Source organism: Caretta caretta, chromosome 4 (genome assembly GCF_965140235.1).
Source record: "Caretta caretta isolate rCarCar2 chromosome 4, rCarCar1.hap1, whole genome shotgun sequence".
NCBI lineage: Eukaryota > Metazoa > Chordata > Testudines > Cheloniidae > Caretta > Caretta caretta.
In genome coordinates, this window is record NC_134209.1 from 98,921,209 (window position 1) to 98,943,967 (window position 22,759).

General features: G+C 42.1%; 1 long non-coding RNA gene across 2 annotated transcripts in view; it reads right to left on the reverse strand.

The window, feature by feature from the left end:
• Nucleotides 1–22,759, reverse strand: part of LOC142071918 (uncharacterized) — a 63,544-nt gene that overhangs the window by 13,688 nt on the left and 27,097 nt on the right. Inside the window, exons 2-4 of one of the 2 annotated variants that reach the window (XR_012668158.1) lie at nt 15,793–16,148; nt 14,338–14,469; nt 2,826–6,479 (exon numbers count right to left, since the gene is read on the reverse strand). This is a non-coding gene — a long non-coding RNA (uncharacterized LOC142071918). Of the gene's footprint in view, nt 1–2,825; nt 6,480–14,337; nt 14,470–15,792; nt 16,149–22,759 lie in introns of those variants that run through there. The other variant, XR_012668157.1, reaches the window with a different exon arrangement.

Here is a 22,759-nt window from a genome sequence, read left to right on the forward strand (position 1 = left end):
TAAATAGCAAGCCCAGAACTGGGGAAATACAAATTTCATTTTTGCACTGTAAATTGTACCGTGTGCTCCTCACATGTGGTCAAGACTCTGATCTGGGCCAGTGTCTCCAGGATAAAGAATACAGCCTTCCCACTACACTTTGGAGCTAACATTATTATCTCAACTCATTGCTCCTTTTCAGATCTAGTTTCTTTATATTCCCTTGAGTTTATTTCATATGCCAAACAGACTTGTTCAGCAACTTTGTTAACAATTCAATAAATACAGAGCAACCACAATCAAACGTGGATATTAAATTTAATATTTCTAATTACAAAACAAACCCAACAGACAGAATGGTCCATTATTCATCACTGCTTGTGTAATTCCTCTGACTTCAGCAAAGTTAATACACTGGCCCCATGAAGGCTGCCTTTCAATTGTCACGAACTGTGTATGACAGATACAATTAAGTGTGTTGCACATACAGCCCAGCTGAATAAACTCTGCTTTCCTGTAATAGGCTTTGCCATTTCTTGTCTTGCAATATGAACAAATCATGAGACAATTCCTCTTTCTCATGCAAACTCCAAGTAAACCAGCTATGCACATGGAACCTAAGAGAGTTTGAGGATAAAGTAATACTCCCTTGCAAGCTGGTGCCTTCACACAGAGAAGTTGTGCAGCCACTTTTCTACCAACAATATAATTCATAGGCTGTAGCAGCAGGGCCTCTCAAAACTGTGAGTTTAAGTCTCTGGATCCATGTTTATTGTGAATCCGTTGGTCACTTCTTCTTCCTACCCTGCCATCACACCTCTCCACAGGTAAAGAGATGTAATGCAGAGCAGAGGTGGTTCAGTCACCCTGCACAAATTCTCTGTGGCTACTCTCCATGCTTGCAATGGAACTACAGCAGTTCTGCTGTATTTGGGGCCTTCTATGCCTGGGAGAGAGAAGGGAGACAGCATGTAGTCTAATTAGAAAAGCTTGCTTAGCTGGCTTATGTTCCTTTTACCTCTGCAGAAATTTTTCCATTCATCCTACCAAATAATAATATATTGCTCTCTTCACCCCTAGATCGCAAAGGACTTTACAAAGGAATCTGTATCATTATCCCCATTTAACAGAGGGGAAACAGAGGCAAAGAGGGGAAATAACTTGGCCAAGGTCATCCAGCAGGCCATTAGTAGAGCCAACATATTCTAGAATAAGATAAGAACTTGGTATATTTCAGAATAGTGAGATATAACACAAATACTTTTTTATCCTCTTCTAAACAGTGCTGCATCTCAAAGTGAATTCTCAGGTAACTTACTATGTTAATCTCTCACTTTGAAGTGTTCTTTCCCATTGTACTGCTCCCAGAAACAGACTGAGTGGAATATAACCTGCAGAGGCTTTACTGTGCATGTTAATAGATTCTTTGGTATGTCCCATCACTATGACAAGCTTTTTAAAGCGCCAACATTTTGCAAAACAAATGGCGAGCTCTTCAGCTGATGTGAATGGCCAGGGCTTCATTGAAGTCAGTGGAGCAATGCCCATTTACTAAAGATTTAGCCCAAAATCATTAATGTAGGGTTATGTTGTGAAGACTGCAGAATCATAACACTGTTATTAACCAACATTTTAGAGCCTTGAGTTGGCAAATGGAAAACAAATGAGTGTGGGGTTATTAGTGATTAAAGAGACTATAGGTTTGGGCCACGTCTTTTGAACATGGGTGCTTAAAGTTAGGCATCTAAATCCATATTTGGGCACCTATATAAAAGTGGCCTGGTTTTCAGAGGTGCTGAGAAACTGCAACTCCTAAAGAGGCTAACAGAAGCTGCAGGTGTTGATTACCTATGAAAATCAGCCCACTTTTATTTAGGTACCTAAATATGGATTTAGATGCCTAACTGTAAGCACCCTAGTTTGAAAAATTTAGCCTTACTTCAGAGAAGGAACTGAAGTTTACCCAAACCATTTTCTTCTGTAAATCTTTTTGGCCTTTTTGAAAACTTTTACTGAATAGGAAACACAGAAAGGAAAGTATCGCTTGCATGATTTTGGTATTTCAACATTTGGTCACAACCAAAATCAGGAAGTGAAGAGTCATGCAAAAAAATAAAGGAAACAAACCAACACAATTTACCAAACGTCCCTACACCTTGGAAAATGTCTAGGTGGGTCCAGTTTGAACGTTGAGAAAAGATATGGTTTTTACTTTATATGAACTGGTTTCCACTTCCTCAATTGTGATGAGTTGCTTTACAGGTGCTGGTTAAAATGTTGAGACTTTTATCAAAAGAATTAGTCATACCATATAGTTATAACTAGAGCTGGTTGCAAATTTTCCAGCAGAATAGTTTTCCATCTAAAAACCTGGATTTGACAACATCAAAATGTATCACAGGAACATATTGATTTTGTCAAAAATTTAATTTCAATATGGTTGAAATGTTTTGTTTTTACTTAATATAATAAAATCTGAAATTATGTTAACATAATATGTTTTCTGCGTAATATATTATACTTTCATAATATAGTTTAAAAGTTGAAATGATAAAGTCAGAATGAAATGCTTTGACCTCATCTGAACAAAACATTTCAATAAAGTGAAATGAAGTATTTTCAGAATACTTCATTTCACAAGAAATTCTGAGATTTCTACTTTTCATCCCAATTCAGGATGAAACCAAATTTCAAAATCTTGGAATTTCCCACAGGACAGAAATTCCAAAGTTTGACTAGCTCTAGTTATAACCTTACATCATAATCCTGTTGTGTTAATAATGCCACAAGCACTGACTGGTCAGATTTTATTTTCTTTATTGAAGAGCACTGCAAACTGGCGAGATTCTTCAGATGATTACTCTCAGTACTTTACGTGAATACACACATGCATGTACTAGTTTTCAGCTGAAAACAAATAATGCCCTCATAATACTTTCAAAATATCTTTAATACAGTACTTAGATGTGTCAAATTCTGCTCCCAGATGTGCACATACAACTCCCATTGAAATCAGTGAAAGCCCCATGGGTATATTTTAAAGCAGAATTTGGCCCTAATGTTGATCTGTTCACTAATGATGAAAGCAAACAGATTCTGCAGCTGAATTCATTTAGAAATATCAAACCTGACACAGGATTATGTGGCAGAATTTCAAAACTATAGATATTCATAATTTAACTTTTCTTAAGATCTGATTATAGTTTTAATAGAAAGACATCATCCACATATTATTGGCACTTAGTCCATGTTGTCTAACCAGTTCACCAAATGATTGCATTAGATGATTAAAAGGACTGGAGAGAGATCTGATCTTTGTGGAATTCCAGAACTGAGGTCTCTAATGGTGGAGGTGCAGTTTCCCTCCAGGAAGAACTCAAACCATTTTAGTGCATTATCCTGGACCCTTGCTACCTTTCTCAGGTGAGACAACAAAAATCTCATGGTTAGGAATGTTGAACACAGCAGAGAGGTCCAGGAGGATGAGAATGGATGTCTGTCCTCTAACTATTGACAGGAGGAGCTCATCTGTCAGTACCACCAAGGCATTTTCGATTCCATGTCCTGGTCTGAATCCACATTGTGCCAGGTCTAGAATGTTAGCTTCAGTGAGATGAGCTGGTAGTTGGCCTTTTGCTAGCTTCTCTGCACTTGCTCAGGAATGGGAGACTGGACACTGGCCAATAGTTGGCTTGAACTGAAATATCCTGGGTGGGTTTCTTCAGTATTACATATTTGAAGGAGGAAGAGAAGATTCCTTCTCTGAATCAGGCGTTGGCTATTTCATTTAGTAGTGACACCAGTTGTTCAGTGACTCCCTTTCACAAGCCAGGAAAGGCACGCATCAGAGTCACAAATCTTGGGCTGAGCCCGTGACCCAGAGTGTCTGGGGCAGCCCTCACTGAAAATGCTAAGATCAGGGCAGGCTGCAAAAAGGAGAGCAGATTCTCCCAAAGACTGGTTGTTAACACTGAAGTTAGACTCACCAACCAGTCACCAACTGTGCTCCTGATCCTCCCCACCCCCACACTGGTTATCAAGAAACAAAGAAAAATAAATCACACAGCCCCCTTTATTGCATTCCAGTTCTCTGGCTCCCAGTAAGCACATAGTTTCAAATAACTTCTCACTGTACTGTACCTATGTTCACTACACATAATGTTCTTCTGACCCCAAAGGGCCAGCCACATTGCCAGGTCAATATTAGTTTGGATCTTACCCAAAATACCATGTTGCCAGCCAATCATTTAGTGCCTAAAACTAAAGGTTTATTATAAAAGAAGAAGAGAGTTGTTAAATGATAAAGCATTCAGATAGATACAGAGGTTTCAGAGTCCATATATCAGGTTCTTATCACTATTGGTGAGTTTGCTGGCTTGAAACACATCTATAGCTTGGATGGGTCATTCCATCCTTTGTTCAGAGAGTTTCAGTTTGTAGAAAAGTCACTCCAGAGGTAGGAAGTAGGACTGAAGACAAAATGGAGATGATGCAGCTGCCTTTTATATTCTTTTGCCATGAGGCTTGTACTTCCTGTGTACCAAACACAAGCTTCACAGCACATAGAAAAGCCTTAGAGTTCTTTGTCCATAGGCATGTTCCTACATGGCTTGCTGACTCATCAGGTGTAGTCCCTGGCTTTTTCAATGGGTTTATTGTACAGCTGATGTCCCTTGATGGGCCATTAAGCTGGCTTCCTGCTGATACCATTCTGTCTGGGGGTGTCACCCAGAAATACAAGATTGGAAATACAGATTTACCATACATATCTATAACTCACAATACAAAGGTGATACAAATATATAAACAAGATCATAACATTTTTACTGACACCTTACACAGCATATCTAGCATCATCCAATTTTAAAATATTCATATTAATATTATAAATGGTCACCCATATTCCATACTGTGCCTCCTTTAGGTTATTTAGAACTTCTTGATGAGTTAATGTACTGAACTCTAGGAATGCTGGTGGGCTGTTGTTGGGGATATAGGTAGAGCAGATCTATGCTGTTTGAGAAGGCTTCTCAAATGTGCATGATCTTTACAGTGAAGCAGAATAATAGTTCTTTGCAACACTTGGTGCTCTGCTCTGATGCAGACTGTGGGCATTCAGGCTTGATGAAGTGGTTTACCACCCTGATAGCTCCTTGGGGTGGGATTTTCCAGGCTCAGTGAAGGCTGATAGGAAGGTTCTCTTGGCCTGCAATACAGCCTAGGCCTAAGCTCTGAGGAACCTGTTATGTTTCATCTTGTTTGAATCAGCCTTTATTTACAGCCGTTGGTGCTTGAGTTTCTGCCCCTCTTTCTTCATCTGGCACATGGTGTCAAAACTAAGAAGCTCTGTGTGGGTAATGGAGAAGAAAGGGCTGTTTGGGAGCCAGTGTGTCAATGGCCACGGTCAATGGTAATAATTCACCAAGTGTTTGACTCCTTGTCAAGGTTCCTTCCCCAGTCTGAACTCTAGGGTACAGATGTGGGGACCTGCATGAAAACCTCCTAAGCTTACTTTTACCAGCTTAGGTTAAAACTTCCCCAAGGTACAAACTATTTTACCCTTTGCCCTTGGACTTCCACTGCCACCACCAAACGTTTATCTGGGTTTATTTATTAGGAAAGCATTGTTTGGAAACGTCTTTCCCCCCAAAATCCTCCCAACCCTTGCACCCCATTTCCTGGGGAAGGTTTGGTAAAAATCCTCACCAATTTGCATAGGTGACCACAGACCCAAACTCTTGGATCTTAAGAACAATGAAAAAGCATTCCGTTTCTGAAAAGAAGGATTTTAATAGAAGTAAAAAGTAAAAAAGAATCACCTCTGTAAAATCAGGATGGTAACTACCTTACAGGGTAATTAGATTCAAAACATAGAGAATCCCTCTAGGCAAAACCTTAAGTTACAAAAAGACACACAGACAGGAATATCCATTCTATTCAGCACAGCTTAATTTCTCAGCCATTTAAAGAAATCATAATCTAACGCATATCTAGCTAGATTACTTACTAAGTTTTAAGATTCCATTCCTGTTCTGTCCCCGGCAAAAGCATCACACAGACAGACACAGACCTTTTGTTTTTCTCCCTCCTCCCAGCTTTTGAAAGTATCTTGTCTCCTCGTTGGTCATTTTGGTCAGGTGTCAGCGAGGTTATCCTAGCTTCTTAACCCTTTACAGGTGAAAGGATTTTTCCTCTGGCTAGGAGGGATTGTAAAGTTGTTTACCCTTCCCTTTATATTTATGACACTCCCCATCCTGTGGGTGGGGTGCTATTGTTCTTTATCAGGCTTTGGAATCTGTTGGAGTCCATGAGTCTTCCTGTACAAATCAGCATCACTGATCTTTTTGTTGCCTGGCTGCTGGAAGGTCTCTGACCACTGTCTTAAAGAGGTGATGGTCTGTCCAAGATAGTGGCTGGGTTGTAAAGTCTCCTACCTTGACGTCTAGGCCAAAGATCATGTCCAGGGTGTAACCAGTTGTGTGGGTTGAACCAGAGATGACCTGGGAAAGTCGTAAGGAGGCAAGTGAGGAAATGAGTTTGGGGGCTTTTGCATCTGCGACCTTGTCAATGTGTGTGTTGAAGTCTCCCAGGATGACTTGACTGGGTTATTTCACCATCATTGCCAACAAGGAGTGAGCTCCTTTATGAATGCTTTTGTCTGAGGTGGTGTATAAATGAGCATACAATCTAATGTGGTGTTGGAATTATTAAAATATTAGATATTTTTCATATTTATATACTATGGGAGACCACCAGTCGTTAATTTAACCATAAATTCCTTTATGAAATCCAAAGGACAAATGTAATTTTATACAATTGCTCTAAATATTCCTAAGAGTCTAAAAATAAGCAGACACTACTCCCAACACAGTAACAAAGTATTCATAAGCATGTGATCAGTATACTTACACATAGGCCAGCCAGAGGGAAAACCATCTAATTCTGGCATATTCCAGGATGATCAGGTAGGGTCTGACAAAGAACCCTCAAATTCGTAACTTTTTATACCCTTTAACAAACCAATGATGTTATTGCCAATTACTGACTTCAGCTAAAAAAATCAATTTAAGAAAATTCTCCCCTCATTCCATTCTTAATACGATAAGATTTACAACCTCCTTTATTCCCAAAGACTTTCCTCCCCTCCTTCTCGGTGATCAACAGTTTTTCTATTGCACCTGGGTTCACATAGGCCCTACCTTTTGAGATAACACTAGTATGTTGGCTCCTTTTAAGACAGTATCCTTGCAAGTGGATACATAAATTACAATTTGACTAGTCAGGGGACTAATCCCATCTGCAGAGGAACTTGCTGCTAAGCTCTGTTGATGATCAAAGATTGGTTTGCTAAAATGTCACTTCTACCATGGAATTTCGGCACATCAATTTCTCTGCCTGTCACCACTTTAGGGACTGACCAGGGCACTGATTCTAAAGAAGGTTGATTCAAAAGAAGGTTGTTTCAAAACTTTAGCATTCACAATATCAACCTTCTTATTGAGCATACAGAATTAGTAGATTCGTGGTGACAGGGAGATTCCCATCTCTACATGCTACATTACCATGCAATATTTGGGTGCAAGATAGAGATTTTCATTTCTAAATCTTTACTGTGAGTAACTCCTTTTCTCTTTCATTCTCATTCTTTCAAAGTCTCTGTGCTTTAGGCTTGGTCTACACAAGGAGCTTATGTCAGTATAACTACATTGCTCAGGGGTGTGGAAAATCCACACCTCTGAGCAACACAGTTATACCGATTTAACCCCCAGGCTGCTCCAGTCGACATAGCTACCGCCTCTCAGGGTGGTGGAGTCACTGGATGAAATCCTGGACCCTTTGAAATCAATTATTTAGGCCATGTCTACACTACAAAATTATGTCGACCTAACTTACATTGGCATACAGCCACTGCAGTTATTAAATTAATAGTGTGTATGCTCACTTGGCTCCTTGTGTCAGTGGTGCACAATTGTATCAATTGTATTGTCAGTGTGGGGCATTGTGAGATGGCTCCTAAAAGCCAGTAACAGTCGATGTAAGCAATGCAGTGTATACACTGACACTGCGTCAACCTAATTACATCAACCATGATTCTCTGCCAGTCAGGGAAGTGTTATTCAATCAGCGAAAAGAGGCACTTATGTCTGAGGGAGCCAAATTTAATTGAAGATACATCCTCAGGTAGGTTGAGGGAAGGCAGCTTATGTTGACCTAACCATGTAGTGTAGACCAGGCCAAAGCTCCCATTCACTTCAAGAGGGCCAGGATTTCACCCAGTGTGAATGAAATGGGACCAAATACTTCCTCTTGTAATGCCACTGAAATCGTTGGAATTACACCAGGGGTAAATTTGGCCCATTGTTTTTATCCTTTTAAATTATTTGCTAATAGAGTGGCGGGGTAATAGACTGTTATTGCATGCCCAAGTATAGAGACTAGATAAACTGTAGCTATGACTGCTTGGAACAGCTTGTAAAACAACCAGAGAGACACGCTAGGAGTCGGACAGTCTAGAGCAGGGGTGGGCAAACTTTTTGGCCTGAGTGCCACATCGGTGTTGCAAAACTATATCGAGGGCCAGGTAGGGAATGCTGCGTCTCCCCGAACAGACTGCCCTGCACCCCCTATCCGCCCCCTCCCACTTCCCAGCCCCTGACTGCCCCCCTCAAAACCCCTGACCCATCCAACCCCTCCTGCTCCTTGTCCCCGACCGCCCCCTCCCAACCACCTCTGAGGATTCCACCCCCTATCCAACCCCCCCCCCCCCGCTCCCTTCCCCTGACTCCTATCCACCCCCTCAACCCCTAACAGGCCTCCCGGGACTCCCAGGCCTATCCAGCTCCCCCTGTTCCCTGACCACCACCCCCAGAACCTCCACCCCATCCAACTGCCCCCTGTCCCCTGACTGGCCCCCAGGACCCCCTGCTTCCCGCCCCCTTACCATGCTGGAGCCAGCCGCACCACCCGCGTTGCCCAACAGGAGTGGCAGACCAGAGCGCTGGAGGCGCAGTGTGCTGAGGCTGTGGGGGAGGGGCCAGGGACTAGCTCCCCAGCCAGGAGCTCGGGGCCGGGCAGGATGGTCCCACGGGCTGGATGTGGCTCGTAGGCCGTAGTTTGCCCACCTCTGGTCTAGAGGCTTAAACCAAACACTGTATGTCACACCAGCAAGGAAAAGCAAAACCACAAATATACATCTGCTACTGAGATTCCTTAAAGGTGACCAGCCAAAGGAGAGTTAAAACGGAAGTGTGAAAGGGAGGGGAGACTGCTTGCTTTTTACAACAAAATTACAAGTCCCACCTAGCCTATAAGACCCTATGATGGCTGGAGAATGAATGAAATCTTGGCACCTTGCAAGTCAAAAGAATTAAAGCTGAGAAACTGAGAGTGGATTTTCAGTCAGAATGCTTTCAAATCTTTGTTTTTGTTGACACCTATTTAACATTAATATATAATTGACATGTTAGAGAAAGGAGCCTTTGTTAAAGTTCAGCATCCCTCCCCCTTCAATTAAGGTGTGAGAGCTAACAGCTGGGACATACAGGAGATCTGTCAAGCAAACCAGGGAAGATCAGAATTGATGTTCTTGATCATTCTTGGATAAAAATAAGCATAAAACAAAACATTATATTTAAAAAATCCTCCCAGACTTTACTCATCATTGTCATAAACATACAGCTAAGGGTATCATAAAATCCCTCCTTACCTGTAAAGGGTTAAGAAGCTCAGGTAACCTGGTTGGCACCTGACCAAAAGGACCAAAAAGGGGAGAAGATACTTTCAAATCTGTGGGGGGTGGGGGGGGTTGCTTTGTTCTCTTTGTTGATTCTCTCCAGGTCAGCAAGGAATCTCCCAAAGCCCTACTTGAATTAAGCATCTAGATTACAAAAATTGTAAGTAAAGCAAGGAAATGTGTTAGTTTATCTTTTGTTTTAGCTTGTGAATTTTCCCTGTGCTAGAGGGAGGTTTATCCCTGGTTTTTGTAACTTAAGTTTTGCCTCAAGGGAAATCCTCTGTGTTTTGAATCTGATTGTCCTGTAAAATTACCTTCCATCCTGATTTTACAGAGATGCTTTTACTTTTTTTTTCTTTATTATAAAGTTCTGTTTTTTAAGCATCTGATTGGGTATTTAGTGTCCTATAAACCCAAGGGTCTGGTTTGTGCTCACCATCTTTATTTTTCAAGCCTCCCCAGGAAAGGGGGTGTAGGCTTGGGGGGATATTTTGTGGGAATAGGAACTCCAAGTGGTCCTTTCCCTGATTCTTTGTCTAAATCACTTGGTGGTGGCAGCATACCTCAGTCCAAGGACAAATAGAGATTTGTGCCTTGGGGGAAGTTTTAACCTAAACTGGTAGAAATAAGATTAGGGGGTCTTTCATGCAGGTCCCCACATCTGTACCCTAGAGTTCAGAGTGGGGAGGGAACCCTGACAATCATAAAGAAGCAAAATATTGCAAAAATGGCACAAGCCCAATGTACAAAAATTGCAGGTCACCTTCAAGACTCACAAAGTGGATTCAGATGGATCCACACTCCTTTCTGCGCTCTGGCTCCATCTGAGCAGGCTCCCTCTCATAAGTTCCCTTACCAGTAGGTGCCCTCCACTCCCCTTTAGTGAGAGAGGAGATTCCAATCTGCAAAGGGGAAACCATGCCAATAAATGGTAACGTAGTCAGTGATGGTTTGCCCTGCACGTTTGTGAGAGGGAGAATCTGGCGAAGTGTGGAAGTAGAGAGGATTATTTATTAATTATTATTAATGTTCTAGGTCCATGTTTATGTTTCCTGGAATACTTTTGGCTTGTAATTGTCACAAAAAAGGTACACTGGAGATTTCTAACTGGAATCTGAGAACAACCTGTCACTATGCTCTGTTGCCAGGCTCTAAGCAGTCTGATAGTGCTAAAATATCCTGGTCAGATGACTGAAGTGAAACTTAATCTAGTGTGACCAGGAGTGTTGACTAGGACCCAAAAAACTGATCAAACTACAAGACAAAATTATCATTTCAGACTTGAGATGTACACTTGATCTTTCTTTTGGGTCCCATTTCATCCTGTTTCACCCAAGCTCAAGATTGGATCTTTTTCTAAGAGATATACACTAGTTCAAACAGGAATTAATTCAGGGTAGTCCTATGGCCTACATTAAACAGGAGGTCAGTCTAAATTAGTAAATGGTCTCTTCTGTCTTTATAATCTATGAATTCCAAATCCACCTAGCTCTACCAAAATTGGAAATCTTGCTGGTGCAACAGCTGCTATTTTGGCAGACACCAGGGACTGAACCTGGTACCTGTGGAGCTAAAAAGCACGAACCTTCATAGCTTGAGCTAAAAAGCCAGGCTCCCTAGCTGAAAGATGTAATAGATTCATATCCTATGTGGATTGGGCACAGAATGAGAACACAGTGCATACTGATCAGTGGGTTACACTGGCACAAAAGTCATAATCTGCAATTTCAAGAAGACTATTTTGGGATTGTGTATGTATTTATTTGTTTAAAGTGTGTTCAAAACCTCAGCCTCAGGGTACCTAACAGCAGTTAAATTTAAATAACTGCACAGGTACCGATGCCCCCAAAGCTACCCACATTTCAGGAAAGATGGACAAATTGCAGAAAGTCCAGAGAAGAGTGACAAAAATGATTAAAGGCCTAGAAAACATGACCTATGAGGGAAGATTAAAAAAATGGGTTTGTTTAGTCTGGAAAAGAGAAGACTGAGAGGGGACATGATAACAGTTTACAAGTATGTAAAAGGTTGTTACAAGGAGGAGGGAGAAAAATTGTTCTTCTTAACATCTGAGGATAGGACAAGAAGCAATGGGCTTAAATTGCAGCAAGGGAAGTTTGAGTTGGACATTAGGAAAAACTTAAACTGTCAGGTGGTTAAGCACTAGAGTAAATTGCCTAGGGAGGTTGTGGAATCTCCATCATTGGAGATTTTTAAGATCAGGTTAGACAAACACCTGTCAGGGATGGTCTATATAATATTTAGTCCTGCCGTGTGTGTAGGGGACTGAACTAGATGACCTCTCCATTAGACGATCTAGTCAGACCTCCTGTATAACACAGACCAAAGTAACATTGAGCAATGTTTCCTGTACACTGTGTGCACGTGCAGCAATCTCGTATATACTTGACAGGTGCATGTGGGCCCACCCCCACCCTGCACGTCCCAGGGCCTATGCTCACCACAGCGAGGGGGAGGGGAGGAACCCCCCTGGGCAGCCCCCAGCCCTTGCCATACACAAAACCCTACACACAACTCCCCATTTTGTCCTTGGGCTAGTGAAAGCTGGTCCAAGGCCAGAAATATTTATTTTGAGTTTGTAGCCCACTCAGTGCAAAGAAAATTTAGAGGAAATGTTGAATTAATAATTTGTGTTTGACTAAAGCATATCTTCTAGAAAGGCATCCAGTCTGGATCTGAAGACAGAGATGGAGAATTCACCTCTTTCCTTGGTAGTTTGTTCCTAGAATTAATCACCATCACTATTAAAAAATGTGCCTTATTTCTAATTTGTATTTGTCTGGTTTTAACTTCCAGTCACTGATTCTTGTTACATTTTTGTCCACTAGATTCAAGAGCCCTTTAGTACCCAGTGTTTTCTTTCGGGTACCTATATACCATAATCAAGTCACCGCTCAGTCTTTTTGATAAGCTAAACAGATAAGTCTCTCCCTGTTAGGCATTTTTTCCAGCCCTTGAATTGTTTTTGTAGCTCTTCTCTACACTCTCGTCAATTTTTCAACATCTTTTTAAAATATGAACACCAGAACCATGCCATATTCCAGTACCGGTCTCACCAACCAATGGCATATACAGAAGTAAAGTCACCTCCTTACTTCTACTCTTCCATACCAGCAGACCAAATTTGGTGATTAATTCTGGTCATGTGCCAGCTGAGGCACGTTGTGCATACGCTAAGAAGATTTATACAACAAAGTATCACATTAACCTTTTTTTCCAGAGCATCAGACAAGGAACTCATGTTCAGCTCTTTGGCCACTAACCCCAAAATCCTTTTCAGTGTCACTGCTTCTCCTGATACAATCCCCCATTCGGTAGGTATGGCCTAGATATATGACCTGACATTTGGCTGTACTAAAATGCATTTGGTATGAAGGGGCCCAGCTTACCAAGTGATCCAGATTGCTCTGTATGACTGCCCTGATCTCCTCATTATTTACCACTCCACTAATCTTTGTGTCATCCACAAAATCTATCAGTAATGATTTTATACTTATTTCCAGAGCATTAATGCAAATATTGAATAGCATCAGGCCTAGTAGTGATCCCTGCACAACCTCTCTAGAAACACCCCCATTTGATTATTATTCCTCATTTGGACATGGTCCCTGCCACAGCTCATGGCAGTTCTGTGCTCTGATCTTTGTATCACAAAAATTCTGTCCCGTTCTCTCCCTCTTGGTACTCAGCTAAGTTTCCAGTAACCCCATAACATCAATTTTCTCCAGTTTCCATGAAATCCACGAAATTGGTCTTGTCTTTTCTTTTTTTGTGGGAACTCTGCAGGATCACCTGACATCTCATTTGGACAAAAAAACAGCAGCCGCTAAAAAAAAGTAAATTGAAAACTTAAAATGAAATAATTCTTTTCAGAGGTAGAGAATTCAATTTCAGTCTATTCTTCAGCCTTGTGAAGGCATCACAGCTGATACTATTCTAAGTAAAATCACAATGGATCCACTGCTGTTCCATATACAAGGCTGAAAAGGCAGGATCAAATTACTTGCTCTCAATGAAAGCCAAAAGTCCTTTTGTTGGAAGAAAGACATGAAGCATGAGACTGATAAGATTTGGAAATGGACTGCTGTGACTCGACATAACTGTATGAGGTATTTTAAAAATAGACAGCTTTGCCTCACTAGAAAAAGCAGGGGCGGTCTGAAATGCGGGTTAAGGGCTTTATTTCTGGTGCCTTGGGCTCGTAGCCAGCCACCATTAAAGTAGATGGAATGATCCCAAATTAGGGCTGCAGTAAGTGTCTGCCTTTCCTTGGAGAGTACAATCTACATACAAAGCTATAAATGTGAGGTGTAGGTAGATTACAGGGGGGGAAATTATAACTTCATTTTGATATAGTGTTACCAGGTAATTAAACAGGCTTAGACTGTGGAGCTATAAAATTGCCATGTAGATGTTCAGGCTTAGTTTGGAGCCCCATGGGGTCTTAGAGTCTGGGCTCCAACCCAAACATGAATGTCTACATTGCAATTGTATAGCTCCCACCCCACCATTCCCCTCCAGTCCAAGCCTGCAAGCCTAAGTCAGTTGACTTGGGCTCTTAGACTCAGTGCCATGGGTTTTTTTAAATCACAGTGTAGACATACCCTCAGAGACCCACGATTGCTGTGAGGAGGTATCCAACTGCTGCCAAGTTCATCAGGCCTTCAGGATCTTGGTGAGAAGTCAGCTGTTGGCTACTCCTATGAAGGATCATTAGGACCATCTAGTTTGGCCTCCTGCATTAACACAGGGCATAAAATTTCACTAAGTGATTCTTGCATCAAGCCAATAAGTTCTGATTGTTCTTAGGAGTTCCTCTAACTTTATACAAGCAACAGTTCCATTGCCCCACTCTTTTAGAGTGGAAGTGGAGTGCTTATGTTACACTCACAGACCAGGAGCAGTTTTAAACTTGATAGCCAGAAACAAAACACAGCTTGCACTTTGCTCCAATTCTGCACAATTCTGCTGCTGCAACTAGAGCTGTCCCCTTTGATCTCCTCAGCAGGCCTTCAATCCTTGAAAGGAGAAGGCATAGGTAAATCCAACTCTCACATTCCCTTTTGAGTGCTGCACTCATGACAATGGAATACAATACAGAGCCTTACAATGGACAATGCAACACCAGCAAACTTTATTTTATTCTTATCAAGAGGGAGCACCAACAAGTAATTTTAAAAGGCATATCTGTAGCAATGGAACACCAGACATTTAAGAGGACCTGCAAATAGGATATTAGGCTACACTTGAAGCTGAGACCGTGATTCCCAACTTGAATACACATGCTTGTGCTGGTTTCAGCAAGATACCATGCTAAAAATAGCAGAGTAGCCACAGGAGTACTGGCAGCAGCAAGGGGTAATCACCCCGAGCACCAATCCGCCTGGATCCTGTGGGTACATACTTGGGGTGGCTAGTCCATGCCACTGCTCACCACTGCCCATGCTACTGCAACTAAACTAGTATTGTACTAACTCTCATTGAGTTAGCATGTTAACAAGTATGTCTGCGCGAGCTGGGAATCAAACCCTGAGTTCCAAGTGTAGACATAGCCTTACTTTCCAAAATTTTTGAAACTCTCTAACAACTTATAGTACTCCCCAACTGCAGGCCATGGATCACTGGTGGTCCACAGAGCACTGGCTAGCCATCAGCAGAGAGCTGACTGATTATATGGTGCTAGCACTCTGTCTTGTTTCCTGCTACTACATTGCATTAAAGATAGAAAAATATTTACTGAATTTCCAGCTAATACAATGTTTCTATGTACATTATTGCCACAGGGATGTTATGGGCTTGTAAACAGGAGGTGAGCAGACCTGCTCTAAAGCAGATGGTATGAGACAATCTCTCTATTAAGATGTAGTCCACATTATGAAAAAGCTTAGCACCCACTGCCATGGTCTATGTCAGAAGTGATCCTGGGACCAACAAGGCTACAACACTGCACACAGGGATTGTCTGCGTCAGTATTGTATTGTGTGTGCTTATCATGCGGATATTGATTGTGCATAACTCTGCTGGTGCCAGGAAAAAATCATTAATTAAAATTAAAATACCTGCATTCACACCGACTTTGTTCGTGTCTCATAGAAGCCTGAACCTCCAATATGGTTGGGAGCTGAATGGAAGGAAAGCTGGATGGAACAAAGATCTCTGATTGCAAAAAGATGCTGATTGGAAGGAGTCATAAAGCAAGGGCAGGGATAGGCTAGTTCGGTTGAACTCTTTGTTGCTGGATCTTCTGTTGCATTTCCCTCTGCACTTCAATCCCTCCCCAGCTGGAGCTGTAGCATTACTCAAATTGCAGAATGATGATGCTTTTCTGCTGCCTTCAAACACTTTCCAGAGGTGTCCTGGGACAATGGATGGTGGTGAACCAAGAGAAGAAACAGCTGTTTCTCATGTAGAAGGTCTTAAAGAAACAACACAAAGAAATAAATGTCAGTAGGGTTTGGGTACATAATTTTATTTCATAGACCAGAAGTTTATTCTTGGCAATGTAATAAACTTACAGGAAACTAAGCCCCACACCCTGGTAATTTTTCTGGTGCATGGGAAAGGCACTCCCAAAAGTTTCTTTTTAATAAAGAAAACATGAAAAGCCAGTAAAAGTTGGTGAAAAGCCAGAATTACTAGAACTGGGAAAAGGATTAAGTGTTTTGTGAGAAATTTGTCATAGTTCTATGGAGTATATACCCTGAAGCTATGCTGTATAAACACAGCAAGTCAGAGATAAAGTACTCAGGAAAGATCAGAATAGAATTCTTAGTATCTATATTAAGCTCCTCTGTATTTGCCTATGACATATAAAAATAGCACCAGCTGGCAGGGATGTCTTAATGGCTCAATGAATGGGACTGCTTTACACTTTAAGAATGCTGTTAATACAGAAGATACTACATTCCATTACGGAAAGGTGTTATCTAAGTGACAAGATGTATATGACCATGGAACATATAGTGCTTGTGACAGGGTTGGGACTCACCACCACAGCACCTCCTGTTGGTCACTCTGGGAATTAGCTCAGTCCATGTGGAGTACCCTCCACTGGTGGTGTCCTATCCGTCTCTCACCCCCTGTTGGCATCTGGACCTGCATTGCTCCCTTCTCACAGGGTCCTCTTCAGGACACTGCCCTCTGGCAGTGCCCCTAGTCCACACTCACCCCCTTCTGGGGGTGGGGTGGCAGGGTGTTATCAGCAGTTCTTCTCCTCACCCCAGCCACAATGGCCAACCACTCCCCAAAGTCTAACCCCTTTTGGCAGGGGTCTGGTGCAGTCCATGACAGCCATTCCTAACAGCCAGGTGTAAGTGCAAGGGAAAGGGGGGGAACCCAGGCCCACCCTCTACTCTAGATCCCAGCCCAGGGACCCTCTGGTGGCAGCCTCCCTGTCCTCCTTCTCTTCCCTTGTCCACCTTCTCCCTGGGCCGTTTCCCCTTCAGCACCTTTGCACCGGCTAGGCCCTTTTCTCAGGGCCTTCAGCCTGGTAGGTATCAGGCAGGAGTTGGGAGTTTCCACCAGTGCCACAGGAGACAGGTCTTCACCCTCTAAAGGCCCAAGAGAGACTACCTGCTGCTCACCTGGGCAGCCTTTATATAGGGCCTAGCTTGGTCCTGATTGGCTGCCGCTTGCTCAGCCCTGATTGGCTCCACACAGGCCCTCTCTGATTGGCTGGCTGTCCACGCAGCCGCTCTGGCCTGCTGTAGTCCAATTTGGCCTGGGGGTGGGTCACCACCTCACCACAGTCCTGGAGAAGATATTTCTGTAGTATGCTGATTTAACAAATACCGATATGAAGGAAATAATCGACTAAGGGAGCCAGAAGAAGGTCAGCATAACCTACCTTCACAAATCATGAGTTGATTATGAAAACCCAAGCATCAGGTGCTGAGTGCCCTTCACTTTCACCAAAGTTACAGGAAGTGATTAGGAGCTATAAGTGCTCAGGATCTTTGAAAAACAGGCCATTTACTCAGGTGCCTAAATTTTAGGTGCCATACTTTATGCACCAAAGTTTGAAAAATATTGTCCTGTATGTGTATATAAGTAGGAGATTGTAATCATGATAGATTTAGGTATAGAGGCCAGCAACAGGAATCAGGTTTTGCCTTTTGTTTTTTTTACCAGAACTTTAAGCTTAGCTCTCTTTTTGCTCTATATTCACCAAGCACAGCCTAGCAATTTACAGTTTATTGCATGTGTAACCGTGAGTTCTGATTACCTTGGATATTCTATGGATGGAGCTTATCTAAGGAGGGTACCTGAATTTCCAAATGGAAGAATGTAAGGAAATTTCCAGCTAGACATTCACATAGAATCATCGGACTGCACATATGATCCCGTGGGAATAATCAAGTTAGCTGTAACTGCCCTGTGTCAAGTTCCTCAAACTCGTTTCTTTGTGAGACAGTCACTCACAGAAACAGATAAACCATCTGAGCAACAAAGCTTTGGGAAGCCATGGAAAGCCATTTGAAAAACAAACTATTCTTAATTTCTCATCGGAGTTAAAAGAGGATCTGGAGAGACAAACACTATAGCTATCCATTACCTACAGTTGTCAAGGTAACAGCAACCCCAAGTCAGGAGAGAGGTTTTGTTTTGTTTGTTTAACAATAGATTTCATTCTCCACCATTCACGGGACTACAGATGCTCACACATCCTTCTCAGATCCTCCTTCCAAGACAATCACATAATCACTTTTGTTTCATTCTGTGAAAATACATTTCCTCCCTGAGCATGGAGACATGCTTACTGAACTTCCTCTGTATCTTCCCGCAACCTTTGGCATTTGCTTCTGTAGCAGTGTATCCAATCCAGAGAAGGTGCAATCCAGACCAGTGATCGGCTGTGTCACCACCTGCATTGTAACTTTAGGAGTTCCACAATGCATTGCTCCTGTAGCTCTGAATCTGGGCCACTCACAACCAGCCTACAAGCATGCTGGTCACACCCTGAGAATCTGTCCTCTAGTGCCTGACTAGTGATGGATGCCAAAGATGGCTTCTGTCCTTGCTTATCTCCCAAAGTTCAATTACCTTGTTTCAGGAAGCCCTCCTGTGTGCTCAGGTTGCTGTGTCAACCAGGAAGCAGACCTCATGCTCTTCTTCCTTTCCTGTAGGCTTCCCATCCCCCTGTATATAAATAGGGCTTCCATTGTTTTGATTCTATCATGATAACCTAGCTGACCCCCTCCTATGTGGGCAAGAACTCTTCCTTCTTTTGTTCAGCCACACACTTTAAAACATAATATAAATGAGTATTCATAATTTCTCCTATAGTGTTAATACATACACTTCACAATGATATTAATCACCAGTGTGTCATTGTAGTAGTAGGCATTCTTCAGTCTCGAGAGACCCTGGGTATCCACCCCTGAGAGGTAAAGAATTGTATGCAGTGTAGTTGTAGCCATGTTGGTCTCAGGATATTAGAGAGACAAGGTGGGTGAGGTAATATCTTTTATTGGACCAACTTCTGTTGGTGAGAGAGACAAGCTTTTGAGCCACACAGAGCTCTTCTTCAGGTCTGGGAAAGGTAATCTGTGGTTCACAGCTAAATACGAGGTGGAACAGATTGTTTAGCATGAGTAGTTAGCATATATTCTAAGGGACCATTCAAGGTAGTGGCCCAACATTAGCATTCAAAAAAGACCTCACTGTATTCACTTTTATAATACAATAGTACTGTATACAATCAAGCCTGGTCTGCACTAGGCACCTATATCAGTATAGCTATGTCTCTCGGGAGCTGAAAAATTCACAACCCTCACAGACATCGCTGTACCAACCTAACCCCTGGCATAGACAGCGCTAGGTCAATGGAAGAATTCTTCTGTTGATGTAGCTACTGCCTCTCAGGGAGGTGGAGTTCCTAGGCTAATGGGAGAAGCCGTCCCATCAGCATAGGTAGTGTCTACACTAAAGCGCTACTGCAGCAAAGCTGCCACTGTAGTGTTTTAAGTGTAGAGATTCCCTTAGTTGATTCAGTTGCTTATCGCTTGAGGTTCAGTCCCACTGTTTTCATAGACCGGTAATCTTTGAAATGGAGTCTTTGAAAAGTAAAACCCTAGCTTCTTTCTCCTGCTGGGTGTAGATGCCTTGCTTTCTTCTCCCTCACTTGTTAGCATGACGTTTGCCTCCACTCCTTGATAGCTTGATGGGTCTTTTTATTGTTTATATGTAAATTGAGGTAAACACACATTCCTTTGTTTAGGATAGATCTGTTTAACAACTCTCCCTGACATACCTGGTTTGAACACATTTTAGTTATAATTCCAGCATTTATTGATAACCCATAATACCCATCGCTTACATACATCACACAAGAATATTAACGACCAGTGCATTATTAGTTTTCAAATGATACCTCACAAGGCATGTTTTGAACAAATATTATTACAATAGTAGTGTAGGGTGTGAATATAGGGTGCTTAGTGTCACACAGGGAGCTGTACTTTTTCCTCAAGAAGATTGGTTTTGCCTGCCAGAGGATCACTGGAACAGAGAAATTAGGTTTGCTCCTGGTTTGCATACTACAGGGCATACCCCTAAACACACAGCAGAGATTTACAGAGAAAATTAAACCAGAAACATTACATTCATTTATGTATGAAAATTAAAAGGCCATCTTTGGAACTATATTTTCCTATAATGGAAAATCATTCATCAGACATACTGGCATCTGGTATAAAATAAATGCTGACAATGTAGACAGCCTAAAGGGATTTCACTGTATTTGTTATGGGAGTCCATCTGAATTTGAAAAAAAATATTTTTTGCTTTCTTTCTCTTATTTCTCTCAAAAGCATGTTATACTTTTTCTTGCACGGCAAGTTTCTGCTTTAAAGAAATGCTAGTGATATCAGTGATTGCATCACAACCCCCCTATTATGTTATGCTGCATCAAAGGCGTTCATCCAGCCTGATGTACATACCATATGAACCAATACCGCAATGTACTGCCAGAGTAAAGAAACACCACTTCTTTTAAGGCACATGTAGACTGGAGAAAAATATTCACATCTATGAGCAGCAGCTGGGTCACATCAAGTGTTGCAGGAAAGCACCTGGCATTCCGCATGTGTAACACAGCTCCAGGAAAAAAATCTAATCATAACCATCATCACTTTGGCATATATGGCACTTTTTATTTGCAAGTTATATTCAACAATTATTCCTTGCAACAGCAAGTTAATAACTCAGGAGATGCTGGCACCTAATTCTGTGCTCAGCTAAGACCCCTACCTCTATATATACTTAAAAGAAAGATTACAAACTGCATTTATCAACTAGTTACCGTTTCTCTGTCTCAGACTAATGACAATGCAATGAGTTTCTAGTGTAAACCCAACACTGGGAAATAATGTGTATAATCCTCTGTAAATTAACAAAGAGCAAGTTGGAGCTGCCACTGGGAATCCTTAAATTATGCAGCATTTCTCTGAAAGCATTTTCTATTTCTCTCTCTCTATTAATGAAAACTGAAGCTGAAACTACTATAATAAATTACTTTTTAAAAGCGAATTTATCAGATAAGCTCCATTAGATTTGACAGAATTTATTTGTCTTTCTTGTTAGGCATATCATGCAACCAACAGACTGATCTGAAATTATTTAATAAGTAGCAGAGTCCCTAATAATGGATGCAATTAATTAAATCTCCTCTGTGATTAATCATATTAATATGATGGCTGAAACCTTGATTCAAAAGGTTTGATATGTATCCCTCAGGACATAACCCTCTTGCTTACAAAATTAATAGTGAGTAAATCTTAGTGATTTACTGGCAGCGAGTGAATTTTGTGTCAGACTCTTCTGACCTAAATTTGGGGATTATGATACAACATGGATGCTTCTAATGGTCAGAGTCACTTCCATGAACAAAGTTGTAAAGTCTTCCCCCTTTTCCACACTTAAGAACAATTAATGGGGAAGCCTAAGAGGTCAGGAAATTGACTGAATAAACAGCAGGACATAGCAGAGAAGTTGGTAAATTTTCCAGGCCCTCCACCAATTTTTAAGTACAGAAAAGACCTATTATCATAAGTGCTCTCAGTTTAACTCTGTGCCAGCATAGAAATGCCTATGATGTATGTTCTAACAGTTTGTCTAGTTCGATTTTAAATGACACAAATGTAACCCTTCTGCCAGGTGGAGCTAGCAGGAACCAGGGCCGGGTTCAATATCAAGGGGTTCCTTTCCATCGATACAACACAGAACCAGCTCGAGCCCCACCCAGTAACCTGGGAAAATGACACAGCACCCTTGGTGCCTCTGAGAGGCAATACTTCCCCACTCGTGAGCACAAAGTACGAGTGTAGAAAAGAAACTTTTAATAAAAGAAGGGAAGTAACTCAGAGTTAATTTGGGAAAACACCGCAAACAGGGTTCATAAACAAAAACCATGAGTAATACCCACCCCCAAGTAGGTTTGGCAGTGCCCCTTCCCCCTCAGGTTCTTAAGTCCAGCAACCCAAAAGTCCCTTTCACATGCCCGACCCTTCTCTGCTCCCCACTCACAGTTGCTGTCCTTGGTCAGTGCAGACCCAGAGTTCAGAGGTGAATCTGCAGAGTTCACCTTGTGAGTGGTAAAGAGGCATCTTACTCGCTCCACTGGCTGCTCACCGGTCACCTGTTCACTGCTTTCGCCATGCCCCTCCACCAGCCACTCTGCTGGCCGCTCATCACGCCTCTCCGCCACCGCCCTGCTGGCCGCTCGTCACATCCCTCTGCCACCGCCCGGCTAGTCACTCATTAGCCAGCTGACTGTCAGTGACCTTCTGCCTCTGTGCTGTGACCTCTGCACATCAGTCTCTCAGTGATTTTCAGCTCTTTTGCAGGTTGGGCAGAAACACTGCCCATCTCAAGTGATTTCAGCTCTCAGGGATTTTAGCTCATAGCAGGCAGGGCAGAAACACAATCCTACCACAAATGGTTTCAGCTCTGATTGAGCATTTAAAATAACAAAGGAGACTCCTAATGAAGCCTACTTAGCTGTATTCTTTCACCAGTGGGCAAGAA